Here is a 20371-nt window from a genome sequence, read left to right on the forward strand (position 1 = left end):
ATGAAGTCAATGTTCCACAGATAATGGGGAGGAGAGGAGGGACTTCTAAAATATTTTTATTATCTTCAAGATACATGTAAAGGAAAACTGAGACATATGTGTGTGTATGTGTGCACACATAGGTAATATTTTGATATTGTTAGAGTAAGTGGATAGATAGATTGATAGATTGATTAATATAGATTGGCCAAATACCTCTCTTAACCCACATTAAACTCCCTTCTCTTCAGGAGTAGAGAAGCTAGAAAATTCATATAAGGATAATAAGTATGTGTGAGGAATTTTTCCCCAACAAAATGCTAATATATAAGTAAATGGAATCCAAAAGTTGTACCTTTTTACTTGAAACAACTTTTATTGTAAAGAATAGAAACTCACTCAAACTAGCTCAAGAAAAACACAGAAGTATGGGTTGTTACAATATCCAAAGGCAGGAAACTAAACATAGTCAGGCCTCTCTGGAAATGGTAAATTCAGAAACTGAATCTTCTCTTTCCGTTTCTCAGAGGCCTATTTCTATATCTGTTTATATGCTCTGTTTTTCTTGTCTCTCTTCCTAAATGCCTCTGTGTACTTATGTTACACAAGGCCCACCATGGGGACCCCAGCCTCTGATCTTTCAAATTTGGTCTTCTTAGTCAGACTTTCTGCTATGTGCTTCTGCTTAGTTCAAATTCCCAAGAGATAGATTCTGGTTATCTGTTGGTGAAGCAATGAATTCACTGGCCTTCGGTCAGAGATTCCTCCCTGCCCAACAGCAGTGCCTGAGAAGTGGGATACCATGGGATACATCCACTTGCAGACAATACGGCCCACTTTCCAGCCATGCCTTTGGAAGTCTGGAGTCTGAGTGAGAAGCAGCAGTCTAATCCTGATGTTTGACATGGGCCTATGATGAATTACAGAGGTTCAGCTCATTTGTCATCTACACAAGCTTCCTTCTTGTAGCGCGAAAAGTTAAAAGCTATATCTCCCATATTCCCTTGAAGACAGATTTCTGAATACAAACTAGTTTCTGCTCATTATAAACACTCACAAGAGATTTTAGAAGGTGAGCATGAGGTGGAGTTCTTTATGCTGTTTTGGTTTTCCTGTGGCAAACATTGGGGTTTACTGCCACAGCATTTGATGTCCAGCCCTGTGCCTCACAGAAGCTGGGATAAGTCAGAAAACTGGCCCTGAACCACAGCCAAGCTGGGGTGTTCGTGAGGACCACAGCTCCAGGGGAGCCTCTTAATCCCCCATATTCCCAGCAGAGGAAGCAGCTTCCCTGGGAGATCAGTCTAGTGTGTTGGTTCCAGGGATATTCCCATGGGCCCAGCCACATCCAAAACACATCAACTTCCAAAGATTTCTTATGCACCTAGGTCCTTATATTAAACCTCTTTCTGCTAAAAAAAAAAAAAAAAAAAAAAAAAAAAAAAAAAAAAATAGCCACAGTGGTTTCTCCTTCCTACCACTGAAAGGGTCATTGAGCCCAGTTCAATAGGATTTAGTATCCCAATCAAAATCTAGAGGAGAGAGAAAGATAATCAGGCAGAGAGTGTCTCATAGGAGCTGAAAAATCACCCTGAGGTAATTAAAAGGTTTAGGCTCCATTTGTTGACTAAATATAGGGTATGCCTTTGAATAAAACCTATAAGGTATTATCCAAAATGTCCCCTGTTGATGAAAAACAGACCTGACAGTAAAGTGGTAAGAACGGATTTCATTCGGAAAGCATTGTGATAGAGGACACAAAAAAGCCCTCAGTATAGAAATGAGTTCAATTCAAACTATGATAAAGAAAAGTGGGGATTTACAGCCAAGGTATAGAGTGAGGTATCAGTGGATGGATAAAGGAAACATTAGGGTTGTGGAGGATGGTGGCTGAACCGACTTAAGAGGATTCCTCCTGAAGCCAGGCCAGGGTGATAAGATATCACCTCAAGAACCGTGGGGATAAGGAATTTGATCAGATATTAAGGTGGTGGGATGTCTACCTGCAAGAATCTCTCTAAACTGACTTAGGAGGATTTTTACTAAAATTGGATAATGCAAAGATAGACGTTTAAGTCCAATGGTCTAGGCCTAATTGAGAAGAGAATTCAGAGGAGCCTGACTGGAGAGAGTCTTTGTAACATCTACCCTGACCCGAGTGGTACGGGGCTCAATTGTTACAGCAAGGGGCTCTAAGGAATTAAAAAAAGTAAGCCTGACCTCTTGGTAATTAAGAAAAGTGATTGTCACATTTTGAAATCTACAAGAAGCTAAGTGGAAGAACAAAATTGCTGATGGGACAGAAAATCATTCTCCTTGCACCAGCAAGATGACCACCATGTTGAGATTAACTTTAGCAGCCACAGAAACCACAGTGACAGATTAAAAACTGGACTCTTGAATGGAGACTAGCAAGGATAGTTGCATCAGGTGAATATTAGTAGAAGCCAAACTATGAGACATCAGAATAAGTAGGCAAAATCCATATTCCCATCAACCAATACTGCAGTCTAGCCTTTCTAGTCTGTGGCTCAGGGTCATTCCTACTAATACCAGTGTGAGACCACATTTATGATCTTATAAGTAAACACACTACTTTTATCTTCCTTGACAAAAGTAACACGACTCTAAAGAAAGGCTTAATCAAATACTCTGTTATTAAAGTTCAAGGGATAAAGTCAGAGGTGAAGATGCACTCACACATAGATTTGAAAACCAGGAAGAATATGGATGAACACAAACGTATTTGGAATTAAAAGAAGAAGAAAAAGATTTAGAAACTGATAACAAAAAAGAAAATAAGAAAGACCAATTTCATAAGCAAATAAAGAGGATAACAATGACAATGGTAAAAAGAAATTGATTAAACAAAATTTATTGAGTGCCTACTATGTCCCAGGCATCATTCTAAGCCCTGAGGGTATTTTAGTGAATAAGAAAACAAGAAGAAAAGAGGTGACAGGTAATGAGACTTAAGAAATTCTGAAGGTAGGTTAGGGTAAGATCAATGGAAGACTTTTATAAAGCAGTTTTGAATTGTCCTTTAGAAAATAAGAAGCCATAAAATTTAATTTTTTTTATTTTCAAAAAGATATTTCTAACCCATGTTAGAAATGGATTAGAAATAGATAACATATAACATTTGGAGAAGATAGAAGAGTTAGGGCCTATAGGAATAGTTTAGGCAAAAATCATCTTCTCTTACTTTTGGATACTTTCTAATTACTTCCTATCTTGAATAATTAGATAACATTAATCATAGTGTACACATACATACATATGTTTATTGCAGCACTGTTCACAATAGCAAAACTTGGAACCAACCCAAATGCCCATCAATGATATACTGGATAAAGAAAATGTGGCACATATACACCATGGAATACTATGCAGCCATAAAAAAGGATGAGTTCACGTCCTTTGCAGGGACATGAATGAAGCTGGAAACCATCATTCTCGACAAACTAACACAGAAACAGAAAACCAAACACCACATGTTCTCACTCATAAGTGGGAGTTGAACAATGAGAACACATGGACACAGGGAGGGGAATGTCACACACTTGGGCCTGTCAGGGGGTGGGGGCAAGGGGAGAGAGACCATTAGGAGAAATATCTAATGTAGATGATGGGTTGATGGGTGCCGCAAACCACCATGGCATGTGTATACCTATGCAACAAACCTGCACATTCTGCACATGTATCCCAGAACTTAAAGTATAATAATAATAATAACAGTAATAATAAAATCATAGTGGAAAATGCGGAATGAAAAGTGTTTCTTGTTTTGGTTTGCATGTACAAGCATATAGGGAGTACAATTTGTGGCCTATTGAATTTGAAGTACCTATATCTTTTAGAAGTCAGGCTAAGAAATGCTCATCGTCACTGGCCATCAGAGAAATGCAAATCAAAACCACAGTGAGATACCATCTCACACCAGTTAGAATGGCCATCACTAAAAAATCAGGAAACAACAGGTGCTGGAGAGGATGTGGAGAAATAGGAACACTTTTACACTGTTGGTGGGACTGTAAACTAATTCAACCATTGTGGAAGTCAGTGTGGCGATTCCTCAGGGATCTAGAACTAGAAATACCATTTGACCCAGCCATCCCATTACTGGGTATATAACCAAAGGACTATAAATCATGCTGCTATAAAGACACATGCACACGTATGTTTATTGAGGCACTATTCACAATAGCAAAGAGTTGGAACCAACCCAAATGTCCAACAATGATAGACTGGATTAAGAAAATGTGGCACATATACACCATGGAATACTATGCAGCCATAAAAAATGATGAGTTCATGTCCTTTGTAGGGACATGGATGAAACTGGAAAACATCATTCTCAGTAAACTATCGCAAGGACAAAAAACCAAACACCGCATGTTCTCACTCATAGGTGGGAATTGAACAATGAGAACTCATGGACACAGGAAGGGGAACATCACACTCCAGGGACTGTTGTGGGGTGGGGGGAGGGGGGAGGGACAGCATTAGGAGATATACCTAATGCTAAATGACGAGTTAATGGGTGCAGGAAATCAACATGGCACATGAATACATATGTAACAAACCTGCAAGTTGTGCACATGTACCCTAAAACCTAAAGTATAATAAAAAAAAAAAAAAAGAAAAAAAAAAAAAAGAAGTCAGGCTTAGTTCAATAGGTCGATGATTGCAGTTTGAGAATTATGTCTTTCTGTTAAGGTTAGTGGACATGTTTGGCAGACCAAGAGAAATAAAACCATCAGTTTCTCCAGAACACAAATCACTGGGGGCTTGGAGTTTACCCAGATTTTCAGTACAACTTCAACCGCACTAACTCTGTCTTCTCTCAATTTTCCTCCGAAGATGAATCCCACGCAATTGTCACCAGAAGTTTTCATTAATCTTGAAGGAAGTAGCAGGTCACTGATTGCTCAATTAGAAAAGCTTCCAAACAGATTTTTAAGCCAACTCCAGGGAAGCCAAGTAATAGTGTCCAAAGGCACTCAGTTACACAATCAGGACTTAGTACAAAGCCTAATGGACGGATGTGCAAAACGAGTTGAGTTTGAAATAACAACAACACTTTATAGAAGTTTAAGTACGTCTTCTGGACTGAATATGCCACATTATTTACTCTCTTCCCCTTCCCCGACTCCCCTCCACCTTGCCAAGCCCTCAAGCACTATCATCTCCTAATGCACAAGCAGCATGATCCGAAACTCTTTGGCCATAGTTTATTGGACACGAAGTAAATGTCTGAAACAAATTGAGCCATTAGATTCTTTCTCCTAGGAATTATCTCCTGGAAATCACTTAATTAAAGCAATGCAAATTAGAAGGTCATAAAAGCATAGGAACTGAGGTTGCCATTTTGAGGTGGTCTATTTTGAAGAACTATATGCAAGCCGATGAATAGCTTCAGTCAGAGAAAAATCAAGCAGATCTACAGCATGAATGATAAATGATGTGTGGTTCAAGAACAAGAAAGATAAAAGTGGTGAGTTTCTGACATCATTCCAGTTTCTTGGGGAATGACCCAAGAGCATCAGGGACAAAAATTATCAGTGTATGGATGCTCTTAACCTTCCCCTTTATCCTCATTAGCCTCTGCCAATGGTCTCCCTTTATCCATACTTAGAGGAACTTTATTTTTGCAGGCCAGTTTTCCTTTAAGTTGGAGGTTCTAGGTAAAATGCTGGCAAAATGGGAGGAAACTGGGAAGAATTCTTGCCTGAATCAGAAAGGTTTCAAAAAGCCAGAGAACATGTACCAAAATAGAAAAATAAAGTTGGGGGAGCACTGACTGTCAGAAAAAGTTCTAGAGGTAGCTTGTTGAATGAGACTCTAGAAAGGTCTAGGGATCAAGAGAAACAGGAAGGAGATCTGTGCAAGTATTACTGTGGTTTGCGAATTAGGTTATTTTTAATGTTTTTCAGAAGACCCGAGAAAATAATATTCTTATTTAATATATTTTGGAAGCTGGACTATGCTGGTATGAAAATGGCTGGGTACTGAGACATAGGACATGAGGGCCTCTAGATTTATATGGGCTAAGCCTACAATAGATTTTCTATTTTTTGGCTAAATTCAGTGAATTTCCATTTCTTGTTTCAGAACCCTTCTTTAGACATCTTCTAAAAATTCTAAGATTGAATCCTGAACTTATTTATTGTGCCACCTCTCCAACCCTGGCTGTAATACAAGGCTAGGTATCCTTTTCTTATTTTACAGAAGAAAAAGGAAAAAAAAAAACTCTAAGATCTTTTAGGAATGGAGAAATATAGAATTTGACTATCTTTTCCCTCAATAGGAACCACTTTTAATTTAGATAGAATTCCTATATTTGTGGAAAGTAAAAAATAAACAGGCAAATAGTAAAATACATACCAAAAAAACTTCTGTCTCTGTCTTTTAATTCCCAGTACCCTAACATACTTACCCTTTACCCTCCCATCTCCCCTCCCCCATTTAATGTCCCCTAATTGTAATGATATCAAGTTCATTGCCATTTAAGTCTTTCCTCATTCAACAGCCAGGGAAATTGTCATTGGTATGCAAACTGGTCCCAGGCAAGGAACATTACTCTTTAATCTCCTAATTTTAATTGGTATGCCATCATGCAGACTGGTGCTGCTAATGGCCTAGTTTGTAGATTAAGACCAGCAGACCTGAACTGCAGTGTGCCATTAATTACAACTAAAAAGAGGAAAAACACTGAACAATGATAAACGCGACCATTCCAAATCAGAGAGAAGATGATTCTTCCTCATCTCCTCCAAGGTTCATGACCCTATTTCAGTGTCCATTTGTAACAGGATTCAAATTAATGCTTTCTGCTTGGTCAGATAATTTCAGAACAGTTGGTAAATTGAAATGGTTTGCTGTGTATATACCAGTGCGACTGTCTGGAGCAGGAAATGCTGCTGAATGATTCTCTCACAGAAGACACTGTTTTAACTGATAGAGCTGTTTCTTTCACTAAACAAATATTTTAAATGAAAAGTCTCTTTCACTGTTTAAGGAAAGCATGTTTTCCTCCTATGAAATTAACTATTGTTATTACTTCTGGTGTCTTTTCTACATCCAATAAGCAAAGAGTCTAATACGTGTAATCTTTTATAGAGTCCACACATATATCTATCACCAGTGAAGAAAATGAAAGTTCCAAATGAAAAGGAAAGTTACATATCTACATAGATGGTAGACAGAAGATAGATAGATAGATAGATAGATAGATAGATAATAGATAGATAGATTCTATGAAACCTGGGTAGAATAGCCTAATTAAGGGGTGAATCTCTTCATCTCTTAGAGGAAACAAGAACCACTGCCAAGAACAAAAGAATAGATGAGAAAAAAAGATTGCATTACTTTGCAAAAAAAAAGATATAAAATACAACAATGTATTAATGCCTGTTATTAGTTAAATTTTGTCACCCCAAATATATGTTAAAGCCCTAACACCAAGCACCTTTATTTGTGCCTTTATTTGGAAATAGATCTTTGCAGATGATTGAGTTATAATGAGGCCATTCTGGTGGATCCTAATATAATATGACTGGTGCCCTTTAAAAAGGAGGGAAATTTATACACAGAGACAGACAAGCACAGAGAGAAGATAATATTTAGACACACAGGGAGAAGATGGCTATGGCTTTGTGATTTCAGTGATGTATCTACCAGCTAAGAAACCTTAAGAACTGTCAGAAAATACCAGCTAGAAAAGACAAGGATAGATATATCTACAAGCTGAGGGACACCAAGAATTATCAGCAAACATCTAGAAAAGGCAAGGAAAGGTTCTCCCCAGAGCGACCAGAGAGAGCATGGCCCTGCTAACACCTTGATCTTGAACTTCTAGCCTCCAGAACTGTAAGACTATAAATTTCCATTGTCTTAAGGCATTCAGTTTGTGGTACTTTGTTACAGCAGATCTAGCAAACAAATACAATGCCTATCTCGATTCTGTACTCACTTTCCGGCTGTCACTATTCTAACCTACCTGTGTTTCCTCTTCGTCTAAGGAGTTTAGTTTACAGAAAACCTTAGAGAAACAACAAAGAGTAACTAATAGTTCTTGAGATCTTTCAAAACCCAGCTTATTTCATTCTTAAACAACCCCGAAGTTATATATTATCATCCTATCTTGTCTGAAGGGAACACTGGACCTCTGAAACATTGAGTGTCTTGCCCAAGGAAACACAGCTAGAAAGTAATAAAGCTGAGATTTGAGCCAAAGCCAAAGCATGTTGCTATAAGAAGCATTCTTCTATATCACACTGCATTTAACAATGTTTTAGGCTGAATAAAACAAGAAAAAAAATTCTGGAAGGACTAGTGAACTTTCTGGAAAATAACCACATCATTTCAAAGCCAATGTTGCTGCAAAGTAGAATGGAAGATTCTGGTGACAGAAGAGGAGGGGTGCAGGGAATTAGTGAGGGGAATGGAAGACAGGGTCCGCAAGACCCCGCTCCTCCTTGACCCTGAGGCCAGGGCATAGGACTCCTAGGCGCTACTCTAGGAATGTGGGTTGTGGAAAGGCACAATAAAGACAGAGTTGTCCCTCTGCTACAAGAAATGTGATACTCCTTACTCAACCCCAGAAATCCAGCTTCACAGTGGGGAAAAAGAAAAGGTTGTTTTTGCAGACATTGGCCTCTAATCAGATATCTGGGCTCATTTTTGGAGCTGGTATTGTAAAAAGAGCAGGTGCCCAGAACCTGTCCCTAGCTGTGCAAAGCAGTTGAAGGCATCTAGGGAGTACAAAGATACTGTGGGGAGAACAGAAGCCAAGAAGCACATTCTTTTCCTTTGTCAGATGAGAGAAACTTCCTGCCCTGATAGGGGGTGGCCTTCTGCTCCTCCATTATAGGAGGCTATTTGAAGCATGTCAAACACTCCCAGACCACAAGGCAAAAAAGGTCCCCTCTCTTTCTTTTTTGCAGCCACAATGATTGAGTATCGGCATCAGCCTGGGAGCCCATTGAGATGGTTTGTTGTTTTTCTGTTTTGTTTTGTTTTGTGCCAATAATAATATTTTCAAATCTTGTGCCTCTGAGACACTGTCCAAAAACAACTGACAACCAGCACAACAAACACAACTTTTCACATGAGTGAATATATATATATATATATATATTTTTTTTTTTTTTTTTGAGACGGAGTCTCGCTGTCTCCCAGGCTGGAGTTCAATGGTGCAATCTCGGCTCACTGCAATCTCTGCCTCCCAGGTTCATGCCATTCTCCTGCCTCAGCCTCCCTAGTAGCTGGGACTACAGGCACCCGCCACCACACCTGGCTAATTTTTTTGTATATTTTGTAGAGACGGGGTTTCACCGTGTTAGCCAGGATGGTCTCGATCTCCTGACCTCGTGATCCACCCGCCTCGGCCTCCCAAAGTGCTGGGATTACAGGCATGAGCCACCATACCTGGCTCACATGAGTGAAAATAAAAGTCCTTAAATAATAATAATAACCATCATATAGTTTCTGATCATTATATGTCAGGTCCTGAAGCAAGTGTTGTGCAAACATTACATCATTTAATCCCCTCAGCAATCCAGTAAAGCAATTATTATCACCATTTTACAGAGGGAGAAACTGAGGCTCAGAGTGAGCAAATTGACTTGCTCAAACCCAAACAGCTAGAAAATGATAAGGCTGCCATGCAATCCTGGGCTTATTTTATCCCTAAGCCTGCGTTCCATTTCCTACAAATAAAGAGATGGTTTTGGGGTGGGAAGTTCTGAGAAAGGAGTGGGGAGACTGATTGCCCCTGCACAAGCTTCCCATTCCATTTACATGTTTTAGGCCCGTTAGCCTTCAGGGTTGAATCAGAGCTGGGCAGGTGACAAGGGAGGACCAGGAAGCCAAGTCATGAGCAGAAGAGTCCTCAGCCAAGGTGGAATTCATCAACTCAACAGCACTAGAGGCTTTGAGAACAGTGCAGTCCTATTGGAACAAACAAGAGCCTCTTCATGTTGCTCCCCAAAAGCTCCACATTCACCAGGGGTACACATGTGACTACTTGGCCTAAACAAAAAGGTAAGGGAACCCTTGTCATCTGTCCCATCCAGACCAAGGTGACAAATGACAAACGTGAGGCTCCAAATCAGCAGATCATGCATTTCCTGAAGAAGCATCACTTACAGCTTCCATCATTACAGGCAAGTGGTTCTCAGCCTTTCTTTCCAACCCAACAGCTGAGAGATATTGCCCACCCAAGTAGTGACAATGGCTTCCAGAAAGTTATAAGGAAATGGGGAATTCAGTCCGTCATCTGACATGGAAACTCATTAGAGGCCAAACCTGATTCCAAGATGTCTGTAGGCATCCACAGAAGAGCGAGCTTCAGGAAAGAAACTGTTTCTTACTCACTTTCGATTTTTAGCACAGTTTGGGGAACAAAGACTATGTTCAGTGATATAGTTTGAATATTTGTCCCCACCCAAATCTCATGTTGAAATGTAATCCCAATGTTGGATGTGGGTCCTGGTGGGAGGTGTTTGTGTCATAGGGGTGGATCCCTCATGGCTTGGTGCTGTCCGCATGTTACTGAATGAGTTCTAAAAAATTCTGGTTTGTTTAAAAGTGTATGGCACCTCCCTCTCTCTTTCTTTCGCTCCCACTCCTGCTATGCAATGTGCCTGCTCCCCCTGGGCCCCCTTTGCCTTCCACCATGATTGTAAGCTTCCTGAGGCCTCCCCAGAAGCCAAGCAGATGCCAGCAACATGCTTCCTGCACAGCCTGCAGAACCAAGAGCCAATGAAACTCCCTTTCTTTATAAAGGACCTATTCTCAGGTATTCCTTTATACAGCAATGCAAGAACAGCCTAATGCTTTCACTAAGTATTTATTGCACAGAGGGATAGATGAATGGATGGCAAGTAGTATCTGAGGTATTCGAAGTATTTGAATACTTCGAAAGTATTTGAAGAGAAAACTTGCCAAAACTTAGAGTAAAGCAAGGAATGGGGAAAGAAGATGAACTATCAAGAGAGCAGGAAGAAGGACCATTATTTATTCATTCAACAAGCATTTAGGGAGCTCCTACCATAAGCCAGGCACTGTCTAGGCATTGGGGATACAGAGTCAAGAATCCCTACCCTCACAGAGCTTATATTCTAGTGGGGAAAGGATGGTCAATAATGTAAAAGATTACTAAGTATATAGTACATTATGTTTATACTGTTAAAGCCTACAGAATTAAGATAAATCTATACGTGGGAAAGAAAAACAAAAATTGTGCCTTTTTTTTTCTTTTCTGACTTTGCAGGTATTCAAAAATCCATCCGTGGAATTTACCACATTAATAAAGGGAAAAAATATGATAATCTGAAAAAAAGTGATTATTAGAAAAGTCATTAGAAAGTGATAACTGCTATGGATACAAAAAAGAGTGAGGTGGGTGGAAAATTCTACAGGCTGCTGTGGTTTCATAGAGCATAGTAATGAGAGGCCTCATTGAAATTATGCCTCTTGCAAAGTTGAGGGAGTAAGTCATGCAGGTATCTGGGGAATGATAATCAGTGTCAACAAAGACAGACAGTGCAAGTGCCCTGAGCAAGGCCTATGCCTGGAGCACTTGAGGGACGGCAGAAAGAGAGTGTGGTTGAGATGACGACAGAGGGGGAAGATTCAGGAATTCACACTAGGAAGGCCATGGTGGAGGTGCAGGTTGTAGAGCTTGGGCAATTCTACTGAGTAACAAAGAAGCCAAGGGAAGGTTTTGGGAAGATGATTAATATGGTCTCACTTTTACACTTTGGCTTCTGTGTTGAGAATAGACATGAGGTAGGATAAATGGGTAGGGTCTGAGAGATTATTTAGGAGGCTGAGGAACAATTCAGGTGAAAGACGACGTTGGTTTGAGCCTTGGAAATGGCAGTGCAACTGCTACTAATTGTCATGTGTTGGTGTATTTTTGAAAATGAGCCCCTAGAATTTCCCAGTAGGCTGGATGTGAGAATGGAAAAAAGAAGTCATGTATAATTCTTTATACTGTTGGCCTGAGCAACTAGAGTTACCATTAACTCAGATGGGAAAACTGCCAATGGACCAATTGTAGAGAGAGATGAGCAGTCAGCTGGGGACACTCATGTTCAAAGCATCTATTCCATGGAGATGTAAATGGTGGTGATGGATGCAAGACTCTGAAATAGAATGGAGATGTCTGGCTAAGAGATATAAACGTGGGAGTCACCAATTTGTATGTGATATTTAAAGCTATGAAATTGGATGAGATCACCCAGGCAGTGAGTACAGATGGAGAAGAGAAGAGGACCAAGGACTGAGCCCTGGGGCTCTCCAATAGTAGGAAATAAAGGTCAAAGAGAAAGAGATGAAAAAAGAGGGAGAGAAAGAGAGAGACACCAGAAAGGAGAAAAACCAAAGGAGGATGGTGCCCTGGAAGTCAGGGGAAGCAAGAGTTTCTAGAAGGAAGAAGTGAGCAAGCATAATAAATGCTGTTGATATGTCCAGTAAGACAAGAGCTAAGAATCAACAACTGGATCTAGCAATTCTGAGGTCACAGGTGACCTTGACAACAGCTAATTTAATGAAGTGGTTGAAGCAAAAGTCTGACTAAAGGGACTTTGGGAGAGAATGGGAAGAGAGAAGTGGGAAACAGTGAAAACAGACACATATTTTTGAGAGTTTTATGGAAAAAGGAGAAGAATGGGAAAAGAAAAACAAAGAAAGAAGAAAATAAATAGCACACCAAGGAGTGGGGAGTTGGGAGCAGCCCACTCCAGTGTAAGCAGCAAGATGATGCCTTATCTGTAGTGAATTTTAAAACAATGATTTTTAAAAACTGGCACAAAGTTAGCCAGCTTTATATTATTATCATTGGAGAGCTGTTCTAAACAATGTCTGTGATAAACTACTACCCATTCAAGCCTGCTTCTCTCACCACCACTATTCATTTGCTTCACCATTGGAAAGAATAAAGGAAAAGAAAAAAGGATTAATTAAAACGTATTTTGACTTCCACATAAAATCCCTCTCTACAAACTGTGGTGGTACAAATGCAATATAGCAACTGTTGTCAGCCCCTTCCTGGCAATAGGTAGAGTGGCGCATTCGATCATTTCCCAACCTCCTGATTTGGGGTCTCATATCATTCCCTTTTGTCTTATGCAGGCTGTAGACTTCCCAGACATGACCCTAACAGAGCAGAATGGACCCTCAATAACTAGTTTTCCTCTATTGTGTTGAAGAAGGCATCGCTGGGCTGGTTCCACCAGCAGATCTTCACATGCCACTGTATGTAAAAGAGATGCCCTCAAGCCTCACCCTGGGTATATCAATCTATTAATCAATAAATGAGCCAGCTTTTTAATGAAATGCCTACCTCGTAGACAGTTCTATGCTAGATGTTGTAGAAAATTGAGAGTCAGAACTTCCTTTGTTAGACATCTATCTAATCATTACCCTATTGTGTTCCCCAAAATCATCCCTAATAATGAAGTTGTCACCAAATCTTGGCTCTCTAGCCAGATGGCAGTTAGATGTGGCCACAAGACTGCCTTATTGTCGAAGGAAAGTGAGTACAGTGACACGTGTCCCTTCTGTGTTGAGGATTTCAGACAACAGATACACTTCCCTATATTCTCTGTCCTCTTCCTCTTGGCTGGAACCCAGGATGCAGCGGCAGGGATGCAGCTTTGAGTGTGCAGAAGACAATGCTCAGGGGATGAAAAAGGAAAGACTTAGAGCTGAGATTCTCAATGATCACATAGAACAAGATGCCCACCTAGATGTGTAAAATGACAAAAGGTCAACACAATAACATTGAAGCCAATAATCTCAGAATCTAATTTGGGATGGAATTTTGAATCTTTCCTAACTAATGTGCTTTTCTATCTCCAAAACCTTCCACATCTCCTCTAATGCCAGGAAAATAAAGTGAACATTGCTCAACGCCCACACGAGGCCCTTCACTGTCCAACCCTATATCACTTTTCCAGTAGTGTCATCTTGCACTCAAGGCCCCATCTCTGGGTGAAATTCAATGAGGTGTGGAGATCTATACAGGCCTAACATGTTAAATAAATCAATAAATGTGGTCAATTGATACTAACCTGAAGGCAAAGTTAAGACCCTTTTTATTTATTTATTTACTTATTTATTTATTTATTTATTTTTGAGACTGAATCTCATTGTGTCACCCAGGCTGGAGTGCAATGGCACAATTTCCACTCACTACACCCTCCACCTCCTGAGTTCAAGCGATTCTTCTGCCTCAGCTTCCCAAGTAGCTGGGACTACAGGCATGCACCACCACACCTGGCTAATTTTTGTATTTTCAGTAGAGGCAGGGCTGGGTGTGGTGGTCTATGCCTGTAATCTCATCACTTTGGGAGGCTGAGATGGGTGGTTCACTTGAGGTCAGGAGTTTGAGACAGGCCTGACCAACATGATGAAACTCTGTGTCTGCTAAAAATACAAAATTAGCTGGGTGTGGTGGCACATGCCTGTAATCCCAGCTACTTGGGAAGCTGAGGCAGGAGAATTGCTTGAACCTGGGAGACTTAGGTTGCAGTGAACCGAGATTGCACCATTGCACTCCAGCCTGGCAACAAGAGCAAAACTCTGTCTCAAAAAAATAAAAATTAAAAATTAAAAATTAAAAAAATTAAAAAAAAATAGACGGGCTTTCACCATGTTGCCCAGGCTGGTCTCCCAACTCCTGACCTCAGGCGGTCTGCCCACCTTGGCCTTCCAAAGTGTCAGGATTACAGGTGTGAGCCACCACGCCCAGCCTTAAGATCCTTTTTAAAAGGATCAGTCTTTGGCCTGACATGGTGGCTTACACCTGTAATCCCGGCACTTTGGCAGACCAAGACAGGAGGATTGCTTGAGCTCAGGAGTTCAACCAGCCTAAGCAACATGGTAAAACCTGGACTCTACAAAAAATACAAGTATTTGCTGGCTATTGCGGTGTGCACCTGTAGTCCCAGCTACTCAGGAGGCTGAGTTGGGAGGATCCCTTGAGCCCAGGAGTGTGAGGCTGCAGTGAGCCATGATCTTGCCACTGCAATCCAGCCTGGGAAATGACAGAGAGAGACCCTATCTCAAAAAAAAAAAAGTGCCTTTTTTATAGTCTCTGACTCTTTCAGTGTTAGAAACTGACAAGAGAGGACTATTTTATAACATACTTTTTAAATTGTGAACTTTTTAAAGGCAATTTTAGGTTCACAGCAAAATTATAAAGGAAGTATAGATCATTTTCATATACCCTCTGTCCTTACACACACACACACAACCTACCCACGATGAACATCTCACATGAGAATGATACACGTTTACAATTGATGAACCTCCATTGACACATCACTAGCACCCAAAGTCCATAGTTTACATTAATGTCCACTCTTGATGTTGTACATTCTAAGAGTTTTTGACAAATGTATAATGACATGCTTCCACCACTGTAGTATCATACAAAATAGTTACACTGCCCTAAAAACCATCTGTGTTCTACCTACTCATCCCTTCCCTACACCAAGTCCCCACCCTTACATGTAGGACCAGGAACTGGGGAATCAACCCATGGATTTTGAAAATGTGAACAACACATTTCTTCCCTTTAGCCTAAAGAGAAATTCATTCCTGCACATTTGTTCATTTTAGGAGCAGCCAGTGTTGCAGCAATGTTTTTACTCCTGATTATAAACTAAGAGATTTACAAGGACCCATGACTAAGAATATATTTCTATCTCCTTAACAACTAGAGAGTCTGGAGTAAGATGATGATGTTAGGGAAAATTAATAATGCCTCATCGTTGTTCACAAGTCTTGTGGTATACTTCACAGTTTTCCAAATTCTTTTACATACAGAGACTCATTTGTTTTTGTACATGGCTTTCTACTCTGCCTACTAGATTTATGCTCCATGTAAACAGAAACTTGTAGTATTTACTTGTGTCTCTTTATTTTGATAGCTACTTGTTGTTAAGTGCTAAGTAAGTGTTCTATAAATTTAATTGGATTTAAATTCATAGTAACTCTGGGAAATGGGTGGGACAAGCAGTAGCATCACTACCAGACCGATGAAGAAAATGAAGTTCCAATGTAAAGGAACCCTCCTGTTTATTCAAGTTGCGAAATCTTAAACTACATGAGTACAGGTTGGCGGGGAAATCCCTAATCCCAACTATAATTTAGTTCTTGCCAAATTATCAGGGAAAAGACTGTCACTTAATTTAACTGGACTTGAAGAAATAAAGAAATGTAACATTTCTCACATACCTGGATTTTTGAAATAGGATTCATATTTGCTACATGCTCCTGCCTTTATTTCATGACTTATCAACCTTGGACAGCACCTATTAGCTCTTTGCTAAGAAGGATAAATAATTTGGTTCATTAACACTGCCTTCTACCTTCCCTTCCTGCCTCAACCCCCAATTTGTGTTGATTATATTATTAGATTTTTATAACTTGGAATATGACAAACTCCATTTCTTGAATTTTCAACTTTAACCAGTATTGACAACTTGTTATTAAAGAGGAGAAAATTACTCCCTTCACTTATCCTTTTCCTTACCTTTCTTTCCCTTCTCACCCCTCATTTTGTTGTTGTTGTCAATGTATATGACCTTTACATTCTGTTTCGTAACTCTAACCTCAGGTGCAACAGATTCTGCCTATACATGCACCTAAGCAGCAACTCAAAATTATAAAACAGTGTTTGCATTTGGGTGCTTATGCAAGTATTATTCAATGTAGAATCAAATAGTGTGCCTCCACACATGGTGAAGGAAATATAACCCTATATATTGAAGCATTGTTGGTAAAGGAAAAATATTTTCAGTGTCTTACTCTAAAGCAGTTCTTCTCAAACCCGAATGTGCACATACATCACAAAAGAATTTTGTTAACATGTGTTTGGTCTCTGTTGAGGCCCAAGACTGTGCATTTCTAGCAAGCTCCCGGTGATGTCAGTGGTGCCTGCCAGTTCATGGACTATACTCTGGGGAGCAAGTCTCTAATGAATCCTCTTTTCATACCTTTTCAACCCCCATCATTTCTTCTGGGTCATAGTGAACCTCATGTGTTTTTGAAATCCATTATTATCTTCTTTCGTGAATTTCCATTTCCGCCACTCTAAAGGCTTCATTTAGAAAATTCCATATGATCTCTGTCTCTATTTTCAATTCCCTACAACAGAACGTTAATTACTTATCAGGACCCCTTTTAAAATCAAGAGCCTGCTTTGGGATTTTTAAGCAAAAGCATTTTCACTTTGTTGGTTTGTGTGTGTGTTTGTTGAGATGGAGTCTCGCTCTGTCACCCAGGCTGGAGTTCAATTGGTATGATCTCAGCTCATTGCAACTTCCACCTCCTAGGTTCAAGCAATTCTCCTGCCTCAGCCTCCCCAGTAGCTGGGATTACAGACATGCGACACCACACCCAGCTTGTTTTGTATTTTTGGTAGAGATGGGATTTCACCCCATTAGTCAGGCTGGTGCTTAGTTAAGTATTCTTATGGTAAACTCATGTTCATCTCTGAACTCATTCATGTTTATTTTCTTGCCTAGAACTCCAGACTTAAAAGATCCTACTTCCAGCCAAGTGCCAAAACATTTTAAAACATGTTAATCAACAAAGTCAACTGCCTCCAAAATGCCATCTCCATCAAAATATATCAAGGCTTCATCTTAATTAAACATTTTCCTTCTTGAAATTTAGTAATTGGACCCTGCTCCTTGAAACATGATCCACACCCTTCCCAAAAGTATATCTTAATTTCTTATGCAAAAAAAAATTTAAAAGCTGCTTTCTTTAGCACTGTGACACCTACAAATGGCACAGCGAAGAAATCATCACCTAGTCATTTAAAAGTCTCTCTGAAAAGGTCTATAATTCATTCTCATGGCAAAAACTACAACATGAAAAGCAATGTGATCAATAAATCCAGCCTAGAGAAAATATAGTTATGAGAAGGAAGAAAAGGATGCAATTAATCCATTTTTAAATAATCTTAAAATAATGCTGAGGTGCTCCCTGGATTCCATATCTTGAAATATGACTAGTCATTTTTTTTATTTATCCTACAAACCCTGATTACACAAAAGCAATTATGAGAAAATGTGTAATAAAACAGCAGGTGATGCTGAGTGGAATTCAGAAAACTGCCTACGGGGGGAAAAAAGGGAGTCATTCATTGCTAAGCATCCCTAAATACTATGCTTTAGGAAGAGTAGTGAATATAAATTTTAAATATTTGGAAACTTCAGGATGTCTTGAATAAAAATATACTCCCCTCCCCATTTTACAGCTTGGGAAAACTGAGTCAGCAATCATCAATTGCCCTAGATTTCTGCAGTACTTAACCCCAGAAGGGCACTCGGAGCACAGTTTGATTTAGAAGTATAATTAGGAACCCTTCTCTCACTTAGCCGAGTCACCCTGCTGTCTTGTTGCACACTTCTACTAAAATTAAATGCATTAATTTTTAAAACTGAGTCCGAGAGAGGCCCATCTGCAGTGTAATCAAAGTAAATTATATTATTAAGTGTTAGGAGGTCCAAGGCACAAAATAAAATAAAATAAATATGTATAAAAGACTAACAATGCCCTAGGCAAAGAGCTAGGGAACTGTTGATCATATCACCATTAAGCTGTTACCAGCAGCTTTAATATATAAAGTATATTAAATATTTTATAATATATTTAATATAAATTAAATATTATAAAATATATTTAATATAAATTAATTATAAAATATATTTAATATAAATTAAATATTATACATAAAGACTCAGAATATAAAGACTAAGGCAGTGAATGCAAATATTTTTTTCCTAGCAGATAATTTTTTTCCAGTCAGAAAGAAAACACACTAAAAGTAGAATTACTGGTTTGCTGTGTGATGAAACCCTGACATAAGTAGTTAACTTTTTAGATTACATTTTAAAAGTTTATCGGGGACCATTTGTGAAGTTATATATTGTCACCCAGTGGGCTTGGTTTTATGAAACTTCACATTCTTGAGTTTGCTCCCCACATGAGGAAAACCACTCCATCCCTTGCTTCCTATATCCTGTCTGTTTGATAGAGACATCTTTCAAAATTAGAACTCACTAGGGTCCAGGGCTCACTCTTAATTTTAGGTAAGTTCTATGATATGCCTCTGCCCAAGGTGTCACCTAGAGTTTTCGAGCATTCCTCTTCAGGAGTTAGGAAACTTAGGAAACTCCCAGGGCAAATTGATCCTTTCCACCTAAGGGAACATAATGGTAACTATGAGAGAAACCTTGGGTATAATACAAAGATGTTAACAACCTGAAAAATACCAGACCTAGGGCAAGGAGCTTGATAAGAAGGGAAAAGGACTCAGGCATTGGGCAAAGAAAGAACTAACCAGAATACAATAGGATGAAAACCTAAAAGAAAATTCAAGGAAGCATTCCTTCCCCCAAATTGAAACAAGTTGTTCAAGGCGCATAGAGTGGCAAAGGCTAAATGTACTCTAGGGGTGTCTTGAAGGGGAATAGGGACCAAGGAATAATACATCAACCTTCTTTGCTTCTATTGCTTTGAAATGGTTTCTGCTGCATTCTTTGGTTCAGTGACTCCTGAGATCTCCATAAAGCAAGTCACCCTAGCTTTAACAACAGTAAGAATTCCTTGGCACATCTATGTGCCCACAGTGATTCAGACCAGGAGTTGGCACACTGTAGTATGCAGGCAAATCCAGACTGCTGCCTGTTTTTGTAAGTAAAATTTGACTGTAACACAACCACACCCATTGATTTAACTACTATCTATGTCTGCTTTCGAGCTACAGCAGCAGAGTTGAATAGTTGGACACAGAAACCATATGGATGATGCTTTAAATACTATACGGCCCTTTACAAAAATGGTTGGCTGACTGCTGCTACAGACTGCTCCCCCTTCAGCCCCCAACACAATAACTGATTTTGCAATAGCACAGGGCAATTCTGGATTTGGTCCATTACCACTACTCCAAAGGTTTTTTTTCCAATATTTGCTGATAGCATTTGACGTATTATACATAGTGAAGCATTGTAGCATAAAGCAGAAGAACACAGGACCCAGAGTTGACTAGCTGGGTTCAAATCCTGTCTTTGCCATTTACTGGCTGTGTGACTTTGAGCACGTTGTTTGACGTTTCTGTGCCTCTGCTTCACTCATCCATAGTAGACAACCTGTTCGCCAACCTCCTGATATACATGTACTTCTGTATTCACCTCTACTTAAGTATAGGCTGGACCTAATGACATGCTTCTCATCAATGAAATATGGCAAAATCAAGGGGATGCCACTTCTGAGATTGGGTTACACGAAGACTGAAACTTCTGTCTTGCTCTTCCATTCTGTTCTCTCTTGCTTGCTTTGATGAAAGCCAGCTTCCCTGTTG

Source organism: Nomascus leucogenys, chromosome 20 (assembly GCF_006542625.1).
Source record: "Nomascus leucogenys isolate Asia chromosome 20, Asia_NLE_v1, whole genome shotgun sequence".
Lineage (NCBI taxonomy): Eukaryota > Metazoa > Chordata > Mammalia > Primates > Hylobatidae > Nomascus > Nomascus leucogenys.